Source organism: Spinacia oleracea, chromosome 5, assembly GCF_020520425.1.
Source record: "Spinacia oleracea cultivar Varoflay chromosome 5, BTI_SOV_V1, whole genome shotgun sequence".
NCBI lineage: Eukaryota > Viridiplantae > Streptophyta > Magnoliopsida > Caryophyllales > Amaranthaceae > Spinacia > Spinacia oleracea.
Genome location: NC_079491.1, coordinates 63,326,051 through 63,352,374, shown reverse-complemented (window position 1 = coordinate 63,352,374; position 26,324 = coordinate 63,326,051). Strand labels below are relative to the sequence as shown.

General features: G+C 43.2%; 1 pseudogene; it reads right to left on the bottom strand.

Moving 5' to 3' along the window:
• Positions 1–20,981: 20,981 nt before the first annotated feature.
• LOC130462217 (uncharacterized) lies at positions 20,982–21,082 on the bottom strand (annotated as a pseudogene).
• Positions 21,083–26,324: the final 5,242 nt, after the last annotated feature.

Here is a 26,324-nt window from a genome sequence, read left to right as displayed (position 1 = left end):
CTCAGTTTCGACCATAATTGGAAGACGAAATGGTTGCTCGTTCGTGTTCCCACGGATCCGAAGCACCCCAATTTCTACCGCCCTCCAAAGTGGTTTGTAACGCCCGATCCTGACATGTCGGGGGTGCCTGCTCCGGATCGGAGGCACCGACATTATGTGGACCTCCTGCAGTGGTTTCTGGCTCGGGAGGATAATTATAAACTGCCCGCCAACTGGCTTCCGAACCTTCATTACATTCTTCGGGAGGACATTCTTGCTTGCGCCGGTCTCAGCAGGGTTTTTGACAGGGGTAGGTTTCCTTCGGCTGGGACCGTGTTTTAGTGAGTTCGTCCTCCCTTTCCTTTTTCGGTTTACCTGACTGCTTTTCCAACTTGTTTTGCAGAGTACGGTTTCGAGCGTATCGACCCCAAGATTTTGGGCATCTCTTTGGACTTGCGCACCATCTACGATTCGGCCCCCGAGTACAAGTTCGGGAAAGAGAATCCTCGTAATCCTCGACTGAAGGATTACGTGTTGTCTCCCTCCGCCCTTGCTCGGCTTTCCGAAGTTCGGGCCGATCCGTGGGACTCTGCTTCTTCTCCCGAGGCTGTTCCGGTGAAGACAGTGCTGCGTCCTCTCCAGACAACTTCGGATCCGGTATGTGTTTCTAACTCCGGTTTTTGTTTCTTTTTGTTCATGTCTCGGGTTGGCCGTCGGCTAACGTCCTGGTCCTGACCCGTCTTTTTAGGGTCCTGGAACTGACGCTGCGCCGCGTGCCGTTCCTTCGGTTTCGTCCCCGGCTCGGATAGATAGCACTCTTCTGAGGAGCCGGGTACTTCGCTTTCTGTCTTGATTCTTTCTTTCTCGGTTTCTTCTGGTCCACTGACGTTTAGTCTCCTTTCTAGGATCAGAAGAAGAGGAAAGGAAGTACTCTTTTAAGGTCTTCTGCGCATCCGAAGAAGGCAAAAGCGTCTCATACTTCAGAGGAGGTGTAATTTCTTTTCCTTGGTGCATATTTCTTGTGTCTGTGCTTTTATTTTTTCGAAGCTGACCTTTGGTTGCTTCTGTAGGGAACGGTTTCGGAAGACATGCCACCTCCCAAAAATCTTCTTCATTTCATGCCCTTGGCAGGGCAAAAATTGAAGAGTGTGGTGGTTGTGGAGCCGCCGCCTGTCGATCAGCCGCTCGCTGAGGAGGCTGCTATTCCTTCTCCGCTGAAGCCGATCACACCTTCTGAGGTTATGGTCGAGGACATTACCGAAGCGGTGGAGGCGCTTGAGAATGACTCCGTTCTTGGTTTGGATGTCATTTTCATGGCCGAAGCGGAAGACAAATCTGCTGATGTCCCGCTTGAGGGGGAGGGTCCAGAGAAGGTGACGGTGGACCTCACTGGTCCCGATGTTGAGGTCCCAGTAGCTTCGGATGCTGGGAAGCTTACTCTTTCTGCGGATTTCGCGAAGGAGCAAGCCGAGCAACATCGGGGAACGAAGAGAGTTCGTGAGACTCTCGGCTCTACCTCCACTTCGTCCTTGGATAGACTGATCTATGCCGATCCCTGCTCGGACGTTCCGTTGAAGCGAATTCCCGAGGAGGTGAGGGAAACGATGGCTCGGTTCGCTCGTCCATCGACCATGGGAGAGGATCTTTTGGTCCATGCTGGCTCTATAGCTGGTCCTGAGGCTGCTAGGGAGAATCTTCTTCGGGCTAATCCTCAGTGGAGAGTTCCTGGGGCCGAGGAGAGGAATCCTACCATGATGGCCCAATTCTTCCTGGGTGAGGTGAGTAACTAGGTTTATGCATTTGCTTATTGCCATTTTCCTTCGTTTCCGTTGGATTTTTTGTTTTAGCTTGTCTTTTTCTCCAGGCCGTTTACTGGTCCTCGTTTGCTGCTGAGTGCAGCATGGTGGAGGAGAGGAAGCTGAAGAAGTACCAAGAAGCTTATGCTCGTGACATTCCTGTCTTGGATCGGAAGGCTGAGCAAATTCTGAAGGAGCTTACCGAAGTAAAGCAGCTGTATCTTAAGTACAATCGCGAAGCTTGGGATTTATCCGAGGGCATTGGTAAAGAAGTCGGTAAGCTCGCCTTCCAAGTCGAGGAGGATGCCGAAAAGATTTCCGGCTTTGAGAAGGAGAAAGCAGATATGTCTGCCAAGTTCGCTGCCGATCTTGAGGTGAAAGACAGTCTTCTCAAAGACATGGAGTCCAAGCTTAAAGGCAAGGAATCCGAGCGCCCAGAGGCGGTGGACAGGCTCCAAACTTTTGTAAAAAATCGGGAGATGATCCAAAGTGAGGCCAACAAGGTACCTGTTCTTCAGCAGGTGATCCGGGAGAAGAATGAGTACATTCGGCAGCTGGAGCAGAATAGGGCCGACCTCTACACTGCTGATCAGTGTAGGGAGCAGTACTGGAATGGCATCCTGGGTGCTCGGCGAATGTTCGCGAAGCATATGCCTCACTTCCCTTGGAATGAGAAGATTCCAATTTGGATGAGGGCCCAGGACCATCTGGAGGAGTGCCAGGCTGATCGTGATGAAGCCGACGCTGAGCGCTTAAGGACTCTTGAGGAGGCTCGGATTCGTAAGGCGGATTCCGAAGGTGATACCACTGCTGGTGGTACCTCCAAAGATGCTCCTCAGGGAGATGGTTCTGAGGCTCCCAAGAGCTAGGGATTCGGGCAGTCGTCTTCTTCAGAGTCGGTTGGTTCCAGTTGAGGGCCTCCGAATATGTGCTTGCCTTTCCCTCTTTTGCCTCGGTGCTGCGCTGTACTTTAAATAATTTTTTTCTTTTCTGTGTACTTCGGTAGGCCGATGTTTTGTCTGCTGATGGCTGCCGATTTAGCTTTAAGTTATTTTTCTTTCAATTTTTGAGGATTCCTCGGTTTGATCCGAGCTTTAGTTGGTGTAATCGCACTTGCTCCCCAAACGTTGAATAAAAATGACTTCGCTGTTTCGTTTTGTCTCTTTTGCCCTTCCGAAGTATTTAACTTGTTTTGGGGTCCCTGGATTCTGTTTGCGTCCTCGGATCTCTTTTAGTCTTTCCGAGCTCCTCAGATCTATGGATCTGCTAAGAGACTCGTTCTTTTGTTGATTTTATCAGGGCCTTGCCGAATCAGGGTCTGAACATTTGTTCAGAGTCTGCTTTTGAGCTTCTTATCGTTTGTAGATATGTCTAGAGTCTGCTTTTGAGCTCACCAGATCCGTGGATCTGTTGAGTCCTCTTTTGAGCTCTTTTGGAATTTGACATTAGAGTCTGCTTTTGAGCTCTCCAGATCCGCGGATCTGTTAAGAGTCTGCTTTTGAGCTCTTTGGAATTTGACATTAGAGTATGCTTTTGAGCTCTCTAGATCTGTAGATCTGTTAAGAGTCTTCTTTTGAGCTCTTTGTCGTTTGTAGACATGTATAGAGTCTTCTTTTGAGCTCATCAGATCCGTGGATCTGTTGAGTCTACTTTTGAGCTCTTTCAGTGTCTACTTCCGTTCTTCCGATTTCTTGTGGTTCGGAAATCTGGGCAAGAAATCGCAAGTCTTCTCTTAGTTATTAGCTTCGGGAATCCGTGGATTTGAGCCGTGCTTGCTATAACTGTATTCGAGAGACTTTGTTGCGAACGGAGTATCCCTAGGTACCGCGAATCCGGAGGTTCTGGACGGTACCTTGCGGGTCGTTTTTGAGTTAGCTATTTCTTGGGCCTTTGGAACCCAAGGAATGGCTACTTCGGGTTGATTTTAGCTTCGGATTGATCAGATCCGAAGTTGCATGCATAGTGATAGAATAAAAAGGACATAAGGATATGTTTAATGAAACACATGGCGCCAGTGGCTTTCCTCTTTTCATTAAACGACTTACTTGGATTACAAAAGGAAGGAAGTTAGATCATACAAAATATTTCTTGAGAACATCGGCATTCCAATGGTTCTTCAAGATTGTTCCATCTAATTGTTTAAGCATAAAGGTGCCAGTCCTCTTTTCAGAGTGGATGATGTATGGTCCTTCCCATGTTGCCGAGAGTTTCCCGTGGATCTTTCCCTTCTGAACTGCAGCAGCGTTTCTGAGCACTAGGTCACCGACCTTCAGAGGTCTGGCGTTGACTCTTCGGTTGTAGTGCTTGCTGACTCTTTGCTGATAGGCTGCGTTCAGAGTTCTGGCCTTGTTCCGAGCTTCATCTAGTAGATCCAAGGATTCGGACAGAAGTTGGTCGTTGCTTTGACCATGGACTCTATCATACCTGTTGTATGCCTGGACCCTCAAGATTTCTGTTCCGATCTCTACAAGGATGACAGCCTCGGAACCGTAAACCAAGTGGAAGGGCGTTTGTCCCGTGGCTTCCTTCTCAGTGGTCCGAAGGGACCAGAGTGTTCCTGGGAGCTCTTCTAGCCATTTGCTTTTTTCATCCTCGACTCTCTTCTTGAGTGCATTAAGGATGAGTTTGTTTGCGGCTTCGGCTTGGCCGTTGCTTTGGGGATGGCACACTGCTGAGTAGGCGAGGTGGATACCGAACTGTTTGCACCATCTTTGCAGTGGTGTGTTGTCGAACTGCTTCCCATGGTCGAAGACCATTAGCCTCGGTATTCCGAACCTTGTGATGATATTTTGCCAAATGAACTTGCGGACCTGCTGCTCCGTGATGGAGGAGACTGCCTCTGCCTCGATCCACTTACTGAAGTAGTCGACCCCTACAATCAACCACTTCTTCTGATTGACAGCCGAGGGGAACGGACCAATGATATCCAAACCCCATTGCGCAAATGGTAAGGGGTACAGTGTTGCTTGCAAGGTTTGAGCTGGCTGGTGGATTACATGTGCGAACTTTTGGCACTTCTCGCATTTTCTTGTCAGCGCCTTTGCTTCGGAAACCATGGGGGGCCACCAAAATCCGGCCCTTAGTGCCTTGTGTGCCAGTGCCCTGCCTCCAATATGATTTCCACATATGCCGAGGTGGATTTCCCTTAGGATATAGTCGGCATCGGTTGGGCCTACACATTTCAGCAGTGGGGCTGAGAATGAGTTTCTCATGAGCTCTCCGTTAGCGTCAATGATGAACCACTGGTTGAACCTTTTCAGCTTCCTTGCTTGCAGCTTGTCTTCGGGAAGTTCTCCCCTCTCCTTGTATGCAATGATTGCGTCCTTCCAACTTGGCTCGGGACGTACATTGCAAACTGTAGGGGGTGGAATGTCGATGCTCCTTTCTTGGTGTACTTCCACATGGACTGACCTGTTTAGGTCAGAGAGCGTTGAGCTTGCAAGTTTGGACAGCGCATCTGCTTGTGCGTTTTGACCTCGGGGAATGAGTATGACTTAGAAGGATCTCAACTTCGACGGTAAGGATTTGATTTTTGCTAGGTAAGCTGTCATGCTTGACCATTTGGCTTCGTACTCCCCTCGGATCTGGTTGGCTACAAGCTGAGAATCAGTCTTGAGACAAACATGTTCGGCTTTAAGAGATAAGCATAGCTCTATCCCTGCGATTGCTGCCTCGTATTCGGCCTCATTGTTGGTTGCTTTGAAACCGAACTTTAGGGCGTACTCTATGCTTTTTCCCACTGGGGGTATCAGCACAACTCCGGCTCCCGAGTCGTTCACTGTGGAGGATCCGTCAGTGTAGACCTCCCATGTTCTCTTGGTGTCATCTAGTACCTCTTGATATGAGCATTCGGCCAAGAAGTCTGCGAGTGCCTGTGCTTTAATGGCCGTCCTCGGCTGATACTTGATTCCGAATTCAGACAATTCGAAAGCCCAAGCAGCCAATCTTCCCGACCTTTCTATCTTGTCTAGCACTTTCTCCAGTGGCTGGTCAGTTAGTACCACTATTTGATGGGAGTCAAAATAGGGCCTTAGTTTCCGAGCTGCTACCACCACTGCGTATGCTACCTTCTCAATGAGTGGATACCGAGTTTCGGCATCCGTCAAGGTTCGGCTGGTAAAGTAGATTGGCTATTGCTTCTTTTCTTCTTCTCGGAGGAGCACTGTGCTTACGGTCCCGGGGCTGATTGCGACGTATAAGTACAGAGTTTCCCCTTCCTTGGGTCTGGCTAGCGTCGGCAGTTGAGCTAGGTGAGCCCTGAGCTGTTGGAACGCGTCTCTTTGCTCTTGTTCCCATGTCAGCTCGGGGTCCACCTTCCTCGGGACGCCTTTCTTTTTGATGGGTTCTGCTTCTCCTCCTGGGAGGGTCTTGGGTTTGAGAGCTTTGAAGAAGGGTGCCCCTTTATCCGAAGCTTTCGATATGAACCTTGACAGTGCGGCTAACCTGCCCGTTAGCCTTTGCACGTCTCTTTTTGTCTTCGGTTCGGGTAGATCTAGCGCAGCCTGGACCTTGTCCGGGTTCGCGTCTATTCCCCTTTCGCTTACCATGAATCCGAGGAACTTCCCTGATTTTACCCCGAAGACACATTTCTTCGGGTTCAGTTTCATTTTGTATTTTCTCAGGTTGGCGAAGGTCTCAGCCAAGTCTTTGATGTGATCCTCCTCCTTCACGCTTTTTACTATGGAATCGTCCACATAAACCTCGACGTTCCTTCCCTTTTGATCGGCGAAGACGTGATCAACTAGTCTTTGGTAGGTGGCTCCGGCGTTTTTCAATCCGAAGGGCATCATTCTGTAGTTGAACACTCCAGCGCTCGTGATGAAGGCGGTCTTCGCTCTATCGTCGGGGTGCATGAATACTTGATGGTATCCTGAAAAGGCGTCCATGAAGCTCAGCAATGCGTGGCCACTGGTGGAGTCTACCAGCTGATCTATCCTCGGGAGGGGATTGCAATCTTTTGGGCAGGGTCGATTCAGATCTGTGAAATCGACACACATGCGCCATGAGCCATGCGTTTTCTTGATCATGACCACATTGGCCAACCATTTGGGGTACATGCACGGCTCGATGAAGCCTGCCTCTTGCAACTTCTGCACCTCTTCGGCGATAGCTTTGTTCTTCTCCGAAGAGTAGTTTCTTTTTTTCTGTTTGATTGGTCGAGCTTCGGGACTGACATCCAGCTTGTGACATATCATCTTCAGATCTATCCCTGGCATGTCAGCCGGCGACCACGCGAAGATGTCTTTGTGATCCCTCAGCAGCTGGATCAACTCTATTCGAAGTCCCGAGCCTAGGCCTTTGCCTATTCGGACACTTCTGTCTGACTCATCCTCTAGGGAAATGTCTTCCATCTCTTGGTCTGATTCGAGGGAAAGGGTCTCTGGTCGAGCATCAACTTCTGCGGGCTTTATCAAGCTGCTCGGCCCCGCCTTTCTCCTCTTGGCATCTTTTTCTCCACCTGGGGGAGAACTCTTCTCATCTTTGTCTTCGGGACTGTCTCCTAGCCTCGGCTTTCGGATGGCCGTGTGACAGGTTGACCTTGCCACCTCTTGGTCGCCCTTTATCTGCTCGGCGAAGCCAGCATCCGAGACATACATCATCATCTGATGGTATGTGGATGAAACTGCTTGTATCTTGTGGATCATGGTTCGTCCCATGATGACGTTATACACTGAGTCGCAGTCCATCACCAAGAATTCCTCTCGGACGTTTCTCGCTGCCAGGCCTTGACCGATTGTGACGGGTAGGGTGATTTTTCCTCGGGGAATAGCTGCGGATCCGTTGAATCCGATCAATGGGTAGCTGACCTTGGTCAGTGACTCTTCTCCCTCTTCGAGGATGAGCTGCTCAAAACAGTTCCTGAAGATGATATTGACGGCGCTACCTCCATCGACCAGTACTCTGTGGACATTGTGGTTGTTGAGATCCATTTCGATCACCAACGGGTCGTCATGTTTGTACTGGGTCCCGAGGCAGTCATCAGCAGTGCAGGTCATGTTCGGGGGGGGGGGTGGGCTGATTCTCCCCAACATTGCTGAAATTGACTCGGTGGGAGAGAGCCCTTAAATGTTTCTTGCTGGCGTGGCCGGACCTTTGCCCTCCGAACACCACTAGAATTGGTTTCTTCTTTTGCCCCTCGGTCTCATGGACTCTTCTCTGGGCTTGCTCTTGTTGCTTTCCAGATATTTCTTTCTCTTTTTCTTCCCTCTCCGTTCTTTGGTCGAGCAAGTATTGCTTTAGGTAGCCTCGGCGAATGAGGTCCTCGATGTTGTCCTTCAACGAGTTGCATTCCTCAGTGGTATGGCCGAAGTCATCGTGGAATTCACACCACTTGTTCTTGTTCCTACGGAGAGGGTTGGATCTGAGCTTGTCTGGTAGCTTCCACTTTTCATCATCTTTGTGGAGATTGAAAATTTCTCTTCGGGGTATGGCGAGTGGAGTGTAGTTGGTGTACTTGGGTTGAAATTCACCCTTCTTCCCATCTTTCTTGGGGCTTGCCTCTCTCGCACCCACCTTCTCTTTCCCCTTTCTTGAGTTGCCCTCGGGCTTACTCTGATTTGTTCTGTTATCTTTCGGATCCGAGGATCCTCCTTGCCTTGCTGCGGCTTTGTTGAACTCTTCTGTTCTGATGAACGCATCTGCCATTTGAAGCACGCCCGCTATTTTGGAGGGGTTTTTCATTGTCAGTTTCTCTCGAAACTTTCCCTCTCGTAGCGCGTGCTTTAAAGAGAAGATTGCCACGTCTGGCTGTAGGTTTGGAATGTTGGTGGATTCCTTCATGAATCTGGCCATGAAGTCTCGCAGGCTTTCATCCCTTTCTTGTTGTATAGAAGTTAGCTCGGCTGTGGTTCGTGATGGGCGATTGTTGCTCACGAACTGCACACAAAACCTTTTCTTCAGCTTCTTCCAACTTTTGATCGACCCCTTCGGCAGCGATCTGAACCATTCTCCTGCAACTCCTGTCAGCGTGGTTGGGAAGTATTTGCACCAACAGGCCTCGGAGTAGGGACTCAGAAACATCTGTTGTTCATAAGAGATGACATGATCCCTCGGATCCGTAGTCCCGCTGTATGTCAGGTGTGCTGGCAGTCTTACTTTGGGAATTGTCTCCATGACAATATCGTCCGAGAATGGGGAAGATGCCGGAGTCATGATTCTCTTTCCTAGCCTCGCCCTGATACCTTCGCTTTTCGAGTTTCCTCTAAGGGACTGCTCGGGGGCGTGTAGGGGGCTAGGAGTTCGGTCACTTCTCCTTCTCCTTCTCGACTGGCCACTGCCTTCGGGTTGTCTGCTGGATCCACAGGGGCTACCCAGCCTGTCATGAACCGAAGGTCGCAGTCTGCTATGGTCCGAGCTTCGGATCCGAGTGCGATCACTTGCTCCACTTTGGAGAGCTTGCGGTGTTGGAGACGGTGTTGCGAACCACTCTGGCTGCTGTGCAGCTCTCTGCTGCGTATCCCACGTGCTCTCTCTCCACCTTGTCATTAGGTGTGTTCCTAACATTGTGGAGAGATCTTGCTCCGGTCTCACATTGTCCACGTTTATATTTGTCATAATCTAACAGTGGTATCAAGAGCCTCTAATTAATTCCATAATCAATTATAGTTAACATGGATTAAATTTTATAAATTTGCAATGAATTAAAGGGGTGATTAATTTCGTGTATGTAATTAATTGCAAATTCGAGCGATTATTTAATTATATGTTCGGAAGATTTTTCGGCAGTTTTGTCAATAATGGTCAGAATCTTATAATTTTATAGTGAATTTCGCATGTAAACGACGTTTTAAAAGTTTGACAAACATCAAAGATTTTGTCCCCGAATCAAGAATTCTCAAATTCGAAGCCTAACTATGAATTTTCGGAGGTTTTAGTTTTTTCAACGCAAAATTTGTAATTTTTATGATGTTATATTAAATATTTGCGAATCTTGTATGTAAATCTTGAATCTATGATTGACCTACTGTATATGTTTAACAATTTTAAAGCCTAATCTTGTTAATTATACAACCTAATTTGTCATTGTAATTAATTTGTTGAAATTCGAATAATTTCGAATTTGTTTTGATTTTCATAATTAATTAGCAATTTAATTAGGATCCTATGATTAAAAAAAAAAACACCATAAAATTTGTTAAAATTGAAAAGTTTTAAAATTTTATGACCTAGATTTGAATCCATGAAAATAAATATAATCGGAAATTAATTTGAATAATAAATTTTCGATTTTTGCCCAAATTTAATGAAATTAATATGATTTATTAATTTGTCAAATAAATTAAAGTATTAAAATTATTAATTTTTATAAAATCGATCACCAATGTTCCACGCACGAAGCAATGGAAGCTAAGTGTTACCCTTAATGGGTGATGCATTGTGCGGGCATGCGACGATGAGCAAAGGAGCTCGTCGCCCATGCGATACGAGGCAATGAGCAACGAGGCATTTGCGGAAGGCATTGGTTGTCCCGTGTGTGCCGTGTGGATGGTCGAGCAAACAATGGGCAAAGATGCTACGTAGCGCCAGGCACGAGGCAAGGCAGCAGCATACGAGCAAGGGAGCTCGCATGCCGCTGCGCATGCCACTGCCCAGCGCCGGCAGCCATCGCTGCAGCGAGCAGCCATCGAGCATGCGAGCAGCAAGCACAACGCAAGGCTGTGCGCAGAGATGGGCATCACTCGGCCACACAGCGCGGGCCTGGGCGCTGCTTCTTGCACGCGACCCATGGCGTTGCGGCTGTTGTTGCTTGGGCTTTGGCCTAAGGCCTTGCCTTAGTACGCAAGGGCCGTTTTATTTATTTTTCGGTTGAAAACGATTTTAATTAAATTTAAATTCGTATTTTAATTTTTTCCCGGAATTTAATTTTGATTAATTTAATTATTATAAATATATTTATACTAATTATTTTAAACCTTGATAAAATTTAAATTAATTAATTTTAATCACCTGAAAATAAAATTAAAGGATTTAAATATTATTTTATATGAGCTTTAAATTTTAATTTAGTTTGTAAGTGTCCGGTTGGACTAGGAAATACAATTTTATGTTTAAAATTTGTAAAGCATGTAAATTTCTTGGTTTTAGTGGGAACTTTTATTCATTAAGCTCTTGATTAGATCTACATTCCTTTAAGGTTAAAACAACTCGAATAAAACTAATAAGGATTGAATAATTTGTAGATTATTGGAACCCTTGATTAGTTGTTGCAAATGTTTATGTGATGCATAATATGTTCTACTAACTTGCTATATGGGCCATTCATTGATAAATGAATGGGTGAATGGTACATTGTAAATGTACAGTTTTGCAGGTTATGGAAAGTGACTAGTATTGCCCAAATAGGATAGAAAATATGGTCTGCGTACCATTAATTTGAATGTAATATTGGTCTAATGCACCAAAGTCTTATTTTAAATATGATCTGCGTACCATCAAATAGTTGTAATTAGTTTTAATTATAGCATATCCTATTTGAAGAAAAGGCGCCTCCCATGGTGAAATTCAAGACGGAGTTTCCAATCCATTTTCGAGACGGAGTTTGAAGTTGAAGCTTCAGGATGAAGTCGGGCCATACTAGATCACATTTATATCTTATGCATGCTTCAAGTTAGTTATTGCTTTAAATATGTCTTAATTATGCATGAGATTATGGCTTGATTATGTTGCATGATTAAGGATTTTAGTTCACTTAAAATCTAACCAACATAGTAAGAGCCTTAAGTTCCAAATTTTAAAAATTGAGTTAAAAGGTGCCATGCCAAAATAACACTTACTTGGATAACCTTTACATCAATCTAAGTAATAGTTTTTCGCCATAGCGAGGTGTTATTTGTTGATCCTAAAGGGGTAATGTACACAAATAATTGTGAGTACATGTTGGTTTTGGTAAAAGTCAACGATATAAGTAAGGAGTCCTTTTATGTCGTGGCAAAACAGATAGGTTTACCTAATAAGTTCTTGGACGTACCTATCAACCAAGAGTAGTTTCTAGACTATTAGCAAAGGATTTGCTTACCTAAAATATTTTAGAATTGAGTCTAAATACATAATGTGCTTAATTCTTCAAAGATTTAAGGATATTGGATTCATTTTATTCACACCTGTCGGAACACATAACTCGAATAAAATGCTTAACAAATATTGAATTATGCATGAATGCTAGAATTTAAGTTTATTAAGAGAAAGTATGAATGGTTATTTATTTGTTTATTCTTTTCAATTGTAGTTTTAACTATGGCAAACAACAATCAAAACATCATCAAGGGTTCTGAACATATGATCAAGTTGAACCTAACAAATTTTCTTGAATGGCAAGACAAGCTGGTTGAAGTAGTGAAACTCAATGGAATTGAGTATGCATTATTCTAACCCATGCCAAGCTATTATGCAAGAGACATGACTCCTGAAAGACACGCCGCCTGGGATGCGAATCTCAAGAAGGTCATGAGTCTCATGCTGAGCAACATCCCTGACGATTGGCATAGAAGGTTTGTAGCTTACGAACCATATATGCTTCTCGGTCATGTAAGGGATATCCGTCGTGGAAGCACGGAAGAAAGAGACCTAATGTCCACGAGTTGATTGAATCGATGAAAGGGCTGAAGGTTGATCTGCATAACAGATGTTGCAGGCAAGAAGTCCAGGAAACACATGCCCAAATCCTTTGCACTAAACAAAGAGTTGGTAAACCACTTAGGGATCATGTGAACTACATGTTGTCATTGTTTGATCACTTGAGTCTGCTATGTTCACCAATAAGCAAAAGGATGGTTGTCTCTACCTTACTCAATTCACTTCATGAAGGATTTAGACGCTTCAGGCAATACTACATGAGTGAACCATGAGATGAGACAATCGGTGAGTTTATTCGGCTAGTTAAAAAACGCTGAAATAGTACTCGATTGTGAAGCCAAAGATTTTCTCAAGGCTAAAGGGAGACCCATCAAGAAAGGTGGAAAGTCCAAGGGAAATGTTGAGTCAGTTCCCAAAAAGAAGACAAAGCAGGACAAGTCCACATCAAGCGGTCTTTATTGTGATGGAATTGGCCATTACAAGAGAGAATGTCCCAAATATAAGGAAGATCAGAAGAACGGAACGGTCGTTCCATCTTCAGGTATTTTTGTTATAGACTGTATACTTGCTAATTCAACTTCTTGGGTATTAGATACTGGTTGTGGCTCACACTTATGTTCCAATTCACAGGGACTAAGAAGAAGTAGAAGATTAAGCAAGGGTGAAGTCGACCTACGAGTGGGAAATGCAGCAAGGATTGTTGCATTAGCTGTAGGAACTTATTATTTGTCGTTGCCCTCTGGGCTAGTTTTGGAACTAGAAGAGTGTTTCCATGTTCCAAGTCTTACTAAAAACATCATTTCTGTTTCTTTCTTAGATGCTAAGGGATTTACCTTTTTAATAAAAGACAATAGTTGCTCGTTTTATTTTAAAGAGATGTTTTATGGATCTGCTAGATTAGTCAATGGACTTTATTTACTAGATCACGACAAACAAGTTTATAACATAAATACCAAAAAGGCCAAAAAGAATGATTCAGATCTCACCTATCTGTGGCATTATCGATTAGGCCATATTAACATGAAGCGCATAGAAAGACTTCAAAAGGAAGGAATTATAGAACCATTTTACTTAGAGGATTATGGTAAATGTGAATCATGCTTACTTGGCAAAATGACAAAGCAACCTTTCTCTAAAGTTGGAGAAAGAGCAACTGATCTATTGGGTTTAATCCATACAGGTGTATGTGGACCAATGAGTTCAAATGCTAGAGGTAGTTTCAGCTACTTTATCACTTTCACTGATGACTTCAGTAGATATGGTTATGTCTACCTAATGAAGCATAAGTCTGAATCCTTTGACAAATTCAAGGAATTTCAGATTGAAGTAGAGAATCAGTTAGGCAAGAAGATTAAGGCACTACGGTCTGATAGAGGCGGTGAGTATATGAGCTATGAATTTGATGACCATTTGAAAGAATGTGGAATTTTGTCAGAATTGACTCCTCCCAGAACACCTCAATGGAACGGTGTGTCAGAACAGAGGAACAGGACTTTGCTAGACATGGTTAGATCAATAATGGGTCAGGCCGAAATTCTAATAGAATTTTGGGGACATGCACTAAACACAGCTGCACTTACACTAAATAGAGCTCCGTCTAAAGCTGTCGAAAAGACTCCATATGAATTATGGTTTGGAGAGCCTCCAAATGTGTCGTTTCTTAAGATTTGGGGTTGTGAAGTATACGTCAAACGATTAATTTCAGACAAACTTCAACCAAAATCTGACAAATGTATCCTTGTGGGCTACCCAAAGGAAACAAAGGGGTATTACTTCTACAATACATCTGAGAACAAGGTGTTTGTTTCTCGAGATGGTATCTTTTTCGAAAGAGATCACATTTCCAAAATGACAAGTGGGGGAAAAGTAGACCTCGAAGAAATTCGAGTCGAACAACAAACTCTATAGAATGCCCAAGATAACATTCACGTTGAAACTCAGAGATCTTTAGAAGTATCTGGTGAGAATCAAGAACCAACTAGAAATGTAACCCCGCGTAGATCGCAGAGATATAGGTCTCAACTGGAAATATACTAAGGTATTTTGACGAACGAGGGCCATGAAGTTCTATTGCTAGAAAGCGATGAACCTGCGACTTACAAACAAGCTATGACGAGCCCTAGCTCCAAGCAATGGCAAGAAGCCATGCAATCTGAATTAGACTCAATGTATGAAAACCAAGTTTGGGATTTGGTCGATTTGCCAGATGGCTACCAAGCCATAGGAAGCAAATGGGTTTTCAAACTGAAAAAGGACAAGGATGGGAAACTAGAAGTTTTCAAAGCTAGATTAGTTGCAAAAGGTTACAGGCAAGTCCATAGTGTGGATTACGATGAAACCTTTTCACCAGTTGCAATGCTAGCAATCGCTGCATATTACGATTACGAAATATGGCAGGTGGATGTCAAAACCGCTTTCTTGAACGACGTTTTAACAGAAACTGTGTTTACGACACAGCCTGAGGGTTTTGAGGATCCAAAGAATTTTAAAAAGTATGCAAGCTTAAGAAATCCATTTATGGATTGAAGCAAGCACCAAGGAGCGGGAATATACGTTTTGATGAAGCAGTCAGTGACTTTGGCTTCGTCAAGAATGCAGACGAATCTTGTGTATACAAGAAGGTCAGTGGGAGCAAAAATGCTTTTCTAGTATTATATGTCGACAACGTATTACTTATCGGAAATGACATTGCTATGCTGAACTCTGTCAAGATTTGGCTTGGGAAATGTTTTTCGATGAAGGATCTAGGAGAAGCACAATACATACTGGGCATCAAGATCTACAGAGATAGATCTAAAAATATGATTGGACTCAGTCAAAGCACTTATATCAATAAGGTTCTTGAAAGGTTCAATATGGAAGACTCCAAGCGAGGCTACCTACCCATGTCTCATGGAATGACTCTAAGCAAGACTCAGTGCCCAAAAACACTGGATGAGCGTACACGAATGAATGGGATTCCATATGCATCATTGATTGGATCAATAATGTCTGCGATGATATGTACACGCCCGGATGTTGCGTACGCACTCAGTGCTACGAGCATATACTATTCAGACCCAGGAGAGGCACATTGGAATGCTGCCAAAAATATTCTGAAGTACCTGAAACGACACAAAGATGATTTCCTGGTCTATGGTGGAGATAATGAATTAATTGTTAAAGGCTATACGGACGCAAGTTTCCAAACCGAAAAGGATGATTTCAGATCACAATCTGGGTTTGTCTTATGCCTCAACGGAGGTGCAGTAAGCTGGAAAAGTTCATGATTGCTGTACATGAAGCAGCAAAGGAAGTTATTTGACTAAGGAAGTTCATAGGTGAACTGAAGGAAATAATGCCCTTGGTCCAAGTATGCATTTAATGTTAAGTCTAATAAATGCGGTTCAGTATTAATTAACAAGTTAATAATTCAGTGAGATCAAGTGAGCTGAATGCCTAGCTAAAGGTCGCTACAGTTCGAGTGGAATTAATGATATTAATCCACAACTTACTCTTGACTGAACCCGTAGGGTTACACAAATACTACGTAAATGGGTCAAGTATTGAAATGGCATTAAATACTCCATCTATGGATATTCGGAATCGACAGATCTTGGTTTCAGTGGGAGCTGAGATCGTCAAAGGCAAGTAAATGAATACTCCGGAAACGATGATATTGCCGGAAACGGAAATATGGATCGTATCGGAAATATAAATATTATCCAAGTCGTAGATGTTGCCGGAAACGGAAACATGGTACGTATCGGAAAATATTATCGGAAATGGAAATATTACCGGAATCGGAAATATTGCCCGAAACGGAAATATTGTCAGAATCGGAAATATTGTCAGAATCGGAAATATTATCGGAATCGGAAAATAATTCCGGAAATGGAAATATTAAATATTTGTTCGAAACGGAAATTAATTCCGGAATCGGAAATGTTAAATATTGTTCGTATCGGAAATGAATTCCGGAATCGAGAATTTAATCGGAAGCGTATCGTACGAATAAGCAACGGACGAGACTTGCTAGACGAAGGCCCAGCACGAAGACAGCCCCTCGCCCGGCAAGCCATACGCATCAACACACACGCCAAAGCCTCGCCAGGCCCAGCAAGGCATGGCCCGCGCGCGGAACAAAGTGGGCTGCGAGCAATGGGCTGCGCGCCGTGCAGCTCTCGTGGGCCGCAAGGCGTGCGCGCGGGCTGTGCGGTGCTCGTGCTCGTGTGCTATACGAATCCTAAAACTATCGGAATTCGTGCTATGATTAAATCCTAATCCTAGAAGATAGAAATTAATTAAATAGAGTTCTAAAGGGATTCTAATTAAATAATTTAGTATTCTAATAGGATTCTAAATCCTTTTCCATGATTCTATAAATATGTGCCTAGGGTCACAAATTTTTACGCGAGTTTAATAAGTATTCAAACATTAAAAGCTAGGATTTTTAAGCAGAAAAATCAGCCATAAACCTTGCCTATCTAGCCGAAAATAATAGTACCTTAAGGGCGATTCTAGTTGGTCAATCTTAAGGCGGATCCGGACGTGATGTGGACTTTCTTCGGAGGGACGACACTTGGAGTCCTAAAGGCTTGTTCTTGTTCGGTTCGGGCGCAGCTAGGGAGGGCACGCTACAAAGTGTATGCATCCTAGACTAATTATATGATTATGTGCAATTAATATGATTCCTGGCATTAGGGTTTTTCCGCATGATTTATGTTGTTCATATGTATCATAACCTAATAGTGGTATCAGAGCCCCTTATTAATTGCATGATCTATAATTGCTTAAACATGGTTAAATTTTACAAATTTGCAAAGAATTAAAAAGGGGTGATTAATTTTCGTCATTGTTAATTAATTGCAAATTGCGTTTATTTAATTATATGTACGCAGTTTTTCGGCAGTTTTTCGTTACTCATCCAAATCGAGTGATTTTTGTGTCAATTTCGCATGTAAAAGGCATTCTAAAATTTTGACAAAAATAATTTTTTTCGGTCGAACCCAGAATTCCCAAATTCGAAGCCTAACTATGAATTTTCGGAGGTTTTAGTTTTTTGAACGCAAAAGTTTGTAAATTTACGATGTTAAATTGAATATTTGCGGTTCTTGTTGATAAATCTTGAATTTTTGATTGACCTACTGTATATGTTTAACAAATTTGAATGCCTAGACTTGTTAATTATACAACCTAATTTGTAATTATGATTAATTTGTTGAAATTCGAATAATTTAGAATTGATTTGATTTTCATAATTAATTAATAATTTAATTAGGTATCCATGATTAAAAACCACCATAAAAATTGTTAATTTGTGATAAATTTTAAATTTTTATGACCTAGACTTGAATCCATGTTAATCGGAAATTAATTGATTAATAAATTTTCGATTTTTCGCCCTAAAATTATGAAATTATTATGATTTATTAATTTGTCATTAATTTTGAATTAAAAATTTTAAATTTTTATGAAAAACGCTCATAAATGTTGCACGCACAAAGTAAAGGACGCTACGTGTAGGGATGGCAGCGGGTCCAGGACCCTACCCGGACCCTGTCGGACCCTACCCTAAAATTAGGGTATGGGTTTTTATTTTTTAGACCCTATAGGGTAAGGGTAGGGTATGGGCATATGCTGTTTTTTTTAGGGTAGGGTAAGGGTCTTAATTTTTCAGACCCGTACCCTACCCATACCCTACCCGCAGACCCTTAAGACCCATACCCTACCCATACCCTATATGTAGACCCGCTTAAATTTTGTTATTTTTATGTACTTCACTTTTTTTTGTAGGATCTTGATGATGAAGTAGATGATGATATGGACGATAACTACTACTAAAGTACTGACTATTTATTAACATTAATGTTGTGTAGTTAAGAATGTGGGATTTTGTAACTTATGAGCTTCGTACTTTAAAATGTATTGTGTTTAAGGAAAGATAAGGATAATTTTTGAAGACTAGCTATTTATTTGTTTTAAAATGTCTTATTAATCGTTGTTCTTGTATTATTTTTGCATATTACATATAATTGCATACAAAAAATGAAATAAAAGTTATAGTTTAACGCGGACCCGCATAAGACCCTAGACCCTACCCATACCCTGTCGGACCCATAGGGTCCGGGTAAGGGTCTTAAAATTTTAGACCCTATAGGGTAAGGGTAGGGTATGGGTATATGTCAAAAAGTTAGGGTCCGGGTCCGGGTATTACTAGACCCTACCCAGACCCTACCCATTGCCATCCCTAGCTACGTGTTACCCTTAAGGGGTGTTGTATAGTGCGGGCACGCGACGACGAGCAAGGGAGCTCGTCGCTGATGGGCGACATTTATATCGCTCTTAGCTTAGGATTTTATGTTAGTTTTTATGCTTTTTTTTTATAGTTTTTATAGCTTTTTGTGTGCATTTTATAAGTTTCGTTCCATCTTATGCTTTACAGGTGATTATGATGAAAAGTGGTGGAAAACAAGTAGATTTGAGCCAAAACAGGGCTTGTGCGATCGAGTGATGGTTTGTGCGCCCGAATAGAGTAGTGCAAATGGAGTTCATGGAATTTCCAGTTTTGTGCGATCGAATGCCCTCTGTTGTTCGGTCGCACAAAATGGATTTCTGAGACAGAATGCCCCAAAATTGGAAAACGACCGCACAAGGCCTTATGTTCGACAGCACAACATTTGTTCGACCGCACAACTTTTTGAGTTCGACCGCACAAAAGTTGTGCGCCCGATTAGTTCTTCTTGTTCGACCGAATAGAGCTGCAAAGGAGACTTGAGCCAAAGAAACCCCATTCGACCGAACAGGATTTTACGTTCGGTCGCACAGGACGAAGGAAATGATCTTCGCTGTCTTCGCTCGCACAGGACTGCATTTGGTCGAACAAAGTCATTTACGTTCGGTCGCACAGTGGGTACGTGCGACCGAATCGCTGCGCGGGCTGCTCTTTTTCGAACTTTGGCTTCTATTTGAGAAAACTTATAAATAGATTTTTCGATTTATTTTGTGAAGAGAAGAATTTTAGTTGATAATTGGAGATTCTAAAAGTAGATTTTCAGCCATTCTAGAGAGAGAAACTCTCCTCCATTCAAGCTTCAATTTGTAATCCTTCTTAACTCTTCTTCAATTTTGGAATTTAATTCTTAGTTTCTTAATTCTTGCTCTTGCTTTGTTGTTGATTGTTCTTCAATTCCTTAATTTCTTGAATTCTTGATTTCATTGATTGAAGTTACTTTGATTCTTAATTCCTAGTTGATTGTGAAATTAAATTCTTAAATTCTCTTCTCTTACTCCTTCAATTTCATGCTTGCTAGATTAGAATTAATGGATTGCTTAATTTCTAGAATGATTAGTGAGTAGAATTAGTATAGGGAAAGGGGAGAATCTAGGGGCTTAATTAGGGGAAATTGATGATTGATTGTTGATTGATTCATGTGATTAAATATGATTTGATGATAGGACATCCATGCTAATTGATTGGTAGTTGCAAATGCTATTCGATTAGAATCACGTGGAACCATAGGTTAGGTTTGGCAAGAGATTGTGGGCCTATCTTGTGTGATCAAATGGCGGTGCCTATTATATGCTAGTTAGTTTAATCTAGGATTAGGCGAAAACTCTTCCGTGGATTAGACGCTTAGCGTTCCCTATCCGAGAGGTGGCGGGTTCGTCTTTAGGTGCTATTTGCCTAATCGTCACTTCGTTGCATGATCATCATTGATAGATAGTTGAATTCATTTCCCCCGATTTCCCTAGTCTATCCCCGACTCCCTAACATCTCCCTTTCTTGATTCAATTTAGCATAATTCGTAGTTTTTAGATTCTTAAAAGTGACAATTCAAAACCAAATTCTTGTTCGAACTAGATTGACTTTCAAACTCGATAACCACCGTTTCTTTGGGACGATCCCTTTGCTTACCGCTAGCCGGTTAGTTGAGTGGTTTTATAAATATTGTTTGCATAGGTTGTTTTCTATCAACGACGGAAAATACACCTATCAAAATGGCGCCGTTGCCGGGGAACAGTTGTTGTTTTTGTGTTTTAGTTGAGACTAGTTCATCATTAGAAAATACAAAAACATTGCAATTTCGCTTAGCTTTCTTTTTCCTTGGCATTGCTCATGGTTTTTCTTGAGTTTGTATGCTTGTTAGGGGGCGTGCTCGTCAAAGGATCCTCCATCCTCTTGACCTTGAATTGGAGAGGACACTTAGGAGACAAAGGCGTGTACGGTCTAGCTCATCAAGCAATAACAGATTCGCATCGTTGAGTGTTGGTGAGGAACAACAAGAGAGTGAGCAAGTGTTTGAGAACATGGCGCTCCCGGTTAAATGTGGTATTCAAGCCCCAACAACGGGTGCCAACAACTTTGAGATCAAGCCCGCCTTGATCAATTTGGTGCAAAGCCACCCCTTTTGTGGGAAGAGTAATGAATCACCTCACGAACATCTCAAACAGTTCGAGCACTATTGTGACACAATCAAGCACAATGGTGTCACATTGGATTATGTGAGGTTGACATTGTTTCGGTTCTCTCTACTTGGGCGAGCAAGTGATTGGCTTGACAAGGAGGTCAAGCCCAACTCACTTCGCACTTGGACCGAAGTGACAAGTGCATTCTTAAACAAGTTCTAATCGCATGGGAAGACGGCGGAGTGTCGCCACAAGATCCAATCCTTTGAGCAAAAGCGAGATGAGCCACTCTTCGAAGCTTGGGATCGTTTCAAGGAGTACCAAAGGGAATGCCCACACCATGGGATTCCTAAATGGTTGTTGCTCCAAACATTTTACTTGGGGTTGAGTCCAAGTTCGAAGACAAGTCTTGATGCGGGCGCGGGAGGCCCCATTATGAATAAAACTGAGGATCAAATAGAGGAAATCATTGAGGATGTAGTTCAAAACTACCAATCTTGGCATGTAGGCACAAGGAATTATGATGGGAAAGGTAGAAGTGAAGATGGTAAGGGTTCGGTGTACGCCATAGAGCAAGCACGGATGATAGAGAAGCTTACCTCACGCTTAGAGAAGCTCGAAAATACACCAAGCCAATCGCCATCGCCGTCTACAATCCCTCCTCCCTCGACCACTCTTCTCTCTAAGGGGAAGGGCAAGGTTAGTTTTATGGCTCAATGCCTCCGGGCACATTCTTTTGTGAAAATTGCCAAGACTATAGTCATTCCCCCGTTGCATGCCCCTTAGTTCATAACTTGTCATTTGTGGATTATGGCCCTTCGTATGAAGGCGAGTTTGATGTACAGTATGCTAATGCCATAAATGAGAGGTCTAGGAATGATAACCCTAACAATCCTAATTTTTCTAAGCAACCTAGAGGGCCCTCCATGTATGGTCCCCACCAAGGCTATGGCCAAGGAAGTGGGTATGATAGCCAAAATCGAGGTGGCTATAGAGCACAAGGCTATCAAAGCCAAGCGCCCTATGATCAATCTCAAGGTTTTGGCAATCAAGGACAATACAACCAAGGGAGTTATAATCCCAACCATCAAGGTGAGGGGGTTATAACTACTCTTATGGGCAATTTAGGGGTGCCTCAAGTGGGGGTTATCCTTTGAACTCGGGAGGTCCTTATGGTGCATCTCAATTGCCACCTCCCGAATTCAATGGACCGAGGACCTTTGGCAACCAATATCAAGCAAACCTTAGTGGTTATGGCGTTGCACCTCCACCACTCCCGCCTCTCAAGTCTAATCTTGAGGCTCTCATGGAGTCGTTTGTGAGGGCGCAAGTCAAAAAGAATGTTGAGTTTGAGGATGAATTCAAGCAATCCAATAATCATATGAGAATGATTGAGACCCAATTAGCTCAACTCGCTAATACCTTAAAGGAACAACAAGTTCATACTAGTCTCCCACCCCAAGGTCAACCTCCTAAGCAAATATATGCAATCACGACACGGAGTGGGAAGACTTTAGATGATGTTCCTAGAGCTAATGAGGTTTCTAAGTCCAATGGGAAGGATCAAGAGGGATTCGTTGAGTCTAGCGACAATGATGTGGTAGAAGAGGAGCCTCCCATCGATAATGTGGGTGATACCTGTGAGGGGGTCGAAAAAGCGCGAGGCTAATGCGTGACCTTGTCCCTCGTGGGTGTGACGATTCTTTTTATTCAATCAAGTGTAATTGGATTTCCTGTGAGTATACACCCAATTGACTAGTAATATAGGAGTCGCCATTCAGTTTTGAACGACAATGAGAAAAACTTACAAAACCCGGTTATCGTGACATAAAGGGAGTGCAATTATGTTTGACCACGACGGCCGTAGGTTCCCTTGTGATCCCTGGTGTGGGGATCTCTCAATATACACCCGCAAGGTAGAGATTGAGGGTTCGGGGGACTGTAACTACCGAGAGGAGTAATTCGCTCGTCGATAACTCCAGAGGCAGGATATCCTTACTAGCTCAGCATAAATAATTGAAGGGACATGCGTTAACTATTAAACTAATCTGATTTACGTTGATTTTAGCAATATGCAACATATAATACTAATTTGATCATGATTATCTGATTTAAATAACATTAAGGAACCTAGCATGATAATCCGATTTCCCAAAAATATTATATTTTTTAGGCGTGATAGAACAATCAAATTATGTTAGTTTAACAGTTCATATAAAGGGCGAGGAAAGCAGTTAAATCATCGAAAAGGGACACATTACGACGCACCCTTGAGAGGTGCGTCACGGTTCTCAGAAAACTAACCACTTTGACTTTGCTACTTCTCCTTTTTATTTAACGAATCTCAATAATGGGACAGGATACGTTCTGTTCGATTTATGGATCGATTGCGACAGAACGCATGAACAGTTTCGCAGCGAGAGGCTTAGGCTAAGGGTTGGAGTCAATACTCAGAATATAATTATGTGTTGTTGTGTGTTGTTTCACGTCGAAACTAGGGGCCTATTTATAGGGAAGAGTTCGCGGAAAGATAGGATTGCAGAGTTCTAATCCACAAAGAATTAGGAAAAGAGACGTACCCAGGTATTTTCAGCGCCCAGGCCTGGGCGCCGAAGATTTCGGCGCCCAGAGCCAGGCGTTGAAAATAGGGTCTGGGCAGTTTTGTTTAGTCAGATTCGGATTCCTAAAATCCGTAGAGTTTGAGATTAATTCGAGTCTTTTAGCGCGTATCAATTTTATGACGGAATGCGTCTGGGCCCGTTACGAACTCTAGGTTCGTTAGGATTTTAATTAATACGTGACTCCTATTTCCGAATCCTATTAGGAATAGGATTCTCGCGGTTTTCTATCTCATTTAGGATTTATGTTGGAGTGCAACACCTAATTCTGACAGGTTTCTATCTTTTATGATTTGCCACTTTTAGACGCTACCTTTTACGGCAGTTACTATTTTTAGCAGGTTTCCATAAATAGCAGGTTTCGGGTGAAATGAAATGGGGAATCGAGATTCGTTTATTTTATAGGAGATGCGTTGTCAAGTGGAGTTTTTATGCTTTCATCATCGAACCTTTCCCTTGCGGGAACGGGGACAAATGTAGGTGTCTACAGTTAGCCCCCACTTTGACTGAGTCTTGGCATAAGACGATGGTCAAAGTACTAGACGGAGTGCGCCACACAAGCCATGGTGAGCCTATTTTAAATTTGAAGACTTTATTTTTCGAAAACTGAGGACCTGCGCGGCTAGTGACGCAGACCCCGCCCGCTGAGGGTGGGCGAGCCCATTTTGAATTTCTTATTTTGCCTATGTAGAAGGGCTTTTGTGATTACAACCAGTTGGTGGGTCGTAATATTTCCTGATTAGATGTGTCCTATAAGTGGGTCCACAATGTGTATATTTTTGTTTAACAATATTTTTTTTTGAGATATCTAAACATGATATGGTGTGTGGCGCAGTCTGGAAATGTGATTTTGATTGCGCGCTCCTTGTTGGAGTCCACTTTTTGCGAGCCCCCAAGCGTTGGGGCTCGTCGGTTATTTTTTTGCATCTTGTAATCATGTTTGGGGTCACGCTCGTATGTGCGAGCGACCTCCTATAGTAGTGTGCTATTTTAGCGAAGCCGTGGAGTGCGACTTTTAGTTTTCAGGCGACATCCGGTTTTGGCTTGGCCCGGATTATCCCTTTGACAGACAGACATTTTCTATTTGGAAAACCAATGACTTAACGACGTATTTTTGGTGTTTCGAAGAATGACCATGATTTTTTTAACTTGCTTTTTTTGGAAAGTGTACATGAGCGTTTTCTGAGACGAGTCTAAGTTTCGACTAAGCTTTTAATGTTTATTGTTTTTTTTTAATATTTGGGAGCTAAAGGTGCTTTGGGCTTGATCTTACTTGCAATGGGGCCTCGTGTTTTAGTAACACGGTCTTAAGTCCTTTCCTGTTCCGTGTTTTGTGAAATCTGGGCCTTGGGCTGCATTTTCAGCGCCCAAGCTCAGGCGTTAAACATTTCGGCGCCCAGGGGTGGGCGCTGAAAGTTCTTTCCTGGTAATATTTGATTTTCGGATTCCTAAACACGTTTCAGAATGGGATCAGGATGTTATTGGGTGCGTTCAGCTATATATAGGGCTAGGTACGTCCTTATTTTCCACCACTCTCAAATTCTATCTCTCTTTTTGCTGTGCTCTAATTATTTACTGCTTTTGCCATGTCGATCCCTACTTTCTCACTCCAACGGACTGTTAGGCGTTGGTTACGAGCCCTTACTCCCACAGAAAAAGCTTTGTTAAAAGAATACCACTTAGAGGCACTTTTAGGTTTACAACAAATTAATATTGATTATAATTTTCTGCATGCTGCCCTAAGCTTTTCGGACTCCGATCATCATGTTTTTTCCTTTCGGGGCAATGAAATATGTCCTTTGCCTGATGAATTTGCTGCGATCCTTGGTTATCCTACTAATGCTACTCCTGTTACCCCTGGCACTGTAGAAGAGGGTAAAACAACCATAAGGGCTTTCCTAGGGCTAGATGATAACATGTTTGCTGAGATTGTTGTAGATGATAAGGTTAATTTGGCAAAACTTGTAAAACATCACTTTAGGCCTAGTAAGAATATGACCGAACAAAAATTGAACATTCGAGCCCTTGTATTTTGCTTGTTGAATCATTATTTGCTGTCGAATAATAATGGTTAGTTCGGTGACATAAGGCTGATCCCCTTGATTAGCCAGATTGGAAGTTGCTATTCTATTATGCCGTTGGTTGTTGCTGAGACTTTGCTGAGTGCGGATGAGCTGAAGAAGGATGCCAAATCCGAAATTTTTAAGGGAAGCCCCCTATTACTGCAGGTAATCTATTTTTTCTTTGCGCACACATACGCCACTTTTATATATTTCTTTTTGCCTGGGGCTGAGTTTCAGCGCCCAGGGCTGGGCGCTGGAATATTCGGCGCCTGGTCCTGGGCGTTGAAACTGCGCCCCAGGAACCTTTTTTCTTTCTTTTCATTCTTTTGATTCGATCGTACCTGTTTTTGCAGATTTGGCTTGCGGAACGGCTTAGACTTTTGGAAGCTCCTGCCGATCCTAAACATTACCGCCCTATAGCTTTGGGTAACCGAAAATACTTGCACCAAGGCCAGGACGAGGCCGAATGGACCTCCTTTTTTACTTATGGCATTTGTTCTATTAAGTGGGTGGTACCATGGTGGGGTTTGACTACTATGACAGGGGGGTCTGATGTATCGGTTTATGTTTCTTTGTTGGGGCTATCTTGTCCCATTTATATTTTCCCTTACCGAGTCATGCGTAAATATGGTTTAAGGCAGACTATTCCCTTTTCTGATACGGTACCACCTAAGGTAGCGGCCTTTTCACAAACACGGGTCTTAGCGTGGGCTAGGTATTATGATGGTCTCCCGCGTTGGGCCGTAGCTACAAATGGCTTTGTGGGTCTTTCTGCAAACTATAAGTTGTGGATGAGTTCCGATGACAAAGATGTGAGGACCGAGGCTCGAAATGGGGAGCCGGCTGAGCTTTTGATACCTCGTATTCGTGTTAAGTATGAGGGTCCTGATTCTGCCAGACCTCGCACC